At 40.9% G+C, this 1478-nt stretch overlaps 1 non-coding gene across 1 annotated transcript; it reads left to right on the forward strand.

Annotated features, from left to right (window-relative positions):
* Positions 1-560: 560 nt before the first annotated feature.
* On the forward strand, positions 561-667 carry LOC120266599. Its single transcript, XR_005538209.1, has one exon. It is a non-coding gene; the product is annotated as a small nucleolar RNA R71 (small nucleolar RNA).
* Positions 668-1478: the final 811 nt, after the last annotated feature.

Here is a 1478-nt window from a genome sequence, read left to right on the forward strand (position 1 = left end):
GATGTTGAAATAAACCTAGTTAATGCCTTATCTAAGTAGGTCATCAGGTTTTGTCAACCCTGAAACTATATTATCCATGTTTGGGCTTGTTGTTGTGGTTGGAAACCCGGTGATGCCATAGTCTTCTTGATTACTCCATGAAAGGTTTGGGTAGCTCCTCCACCTCTGATTATAGGTCTTGCTATACGGATTTCCTTGACCTGTCATTACATTACCTACAAAATTAACCTGTTCTATGGAAGTAGTACCACCAATCAAAATAGGACAATCAGATGGCCCAGGTTCTCCGCAATACCCAGTGTAACTTATTACAGCCGCCACTCTAGGAGAAGTTAGGGTGTCTAAGTTCCTACTTAATGACTCAACCTGGGTAGCCAATATTGTGACTGCATTGATCTCATGAAGTCCGGCTACCTTCTTTCTGTCCTAGTTGTTCCACTGATAACTGTTTATAGCTATTTCTTCGATGAGATGTCGGGCTTCTTCGGGGGTCTTGCTTCCTAAGGTACATCCTGTTGCAGCATCAAGTTGAGAATCTCTGAATAATCATCCACTCGAGGAACCCATGTTGAGAACATTTCCACAGGAATTCCTTGAACCCATCCCATGTCTCAAAAAGAGACTCCAATTATATTTGCACAAAAGAGGATATTTTATTCCTAAGCTTCGTAGATTTTCCTAGAGGAAAATATCGGACAAGAAAAGCTTCTACCATCTCCTCCCATGTAGTGATCGATTCTCTAGGTAATGAATGTAGCCATTGCTTTGCTCTTCCTTTAAAGGAAAATGGGAAGGCCCCCAACTTTATAGCATCAACTGTTACTCCATTAATCTTGAGCATGTCTGACAACGCCTCTTACGTGTGACCCACAAGTGCATGGGTTTATCGAAGTAATAAATTCCAAGTGAGTGGGGTATCGTATCCACAGAGAGTAGGGAATAAACATACCTAAATTGCTACTTAACCGAGTGAAGATGAATAATGATTGTGTTGGTAAGATGTGATGTAAACAGAAATAAAAGGAACAAGAATGAGAGGCACAAGTAAGTGAGAGGTAAGACAATCGATAGAAGTAGGGTACTCACACAATGCTCCCCTTAGGAATTATTCTTCAAGTACAAGACCTACCATTATACTTCATAATTAATGCTTGATGAGTCATGGAAATCCTAACGCACAAGGTCCCAAACCTAAGGTCAACCATTACTAACCCTAAACTATGTCCCGCCGGAGAAATCGCTCAGTCTCAACACATCACACTGCACAAGTTTGCATGGAGTTCTAGAGATTCCAAGTGATAAACCCTATTCCTATGTCTAGATCAAAACCATTTGGTCCAGGTGAAAGATCCTAGTTACAATTAAGTCCCGGATACAAAAGTCACTTCATCCCTTTACTACTGTTTCTTGCACAACTAAGCCTCGTGGAGTTCATCCCTTAGCACTTCACTCTATTGTAACTAGAAGAGCTCTAGTAA

The sequence above is a fragment of the Dioscorea cayenensis genome, chromosome 1 (genome assembly GCF_009730915.1).
Source record: "Dioscorea cayenensis subsp. rotundata cultivar TDr96_F1 chromosome 1, TDr96_F1_v2_PseudoChromosome.rev07_lg8_w22 25.fasta, whole genome shotgun sequence".
In the NCBI taxonomy this organism is placed as follows: Eukaryota; Viridiplantae; Streptophyta; class Magnoliopsida; order Dioscoreales; family Dioscoreaceae; genus Dioscorea; species Dioscorea cayenensis.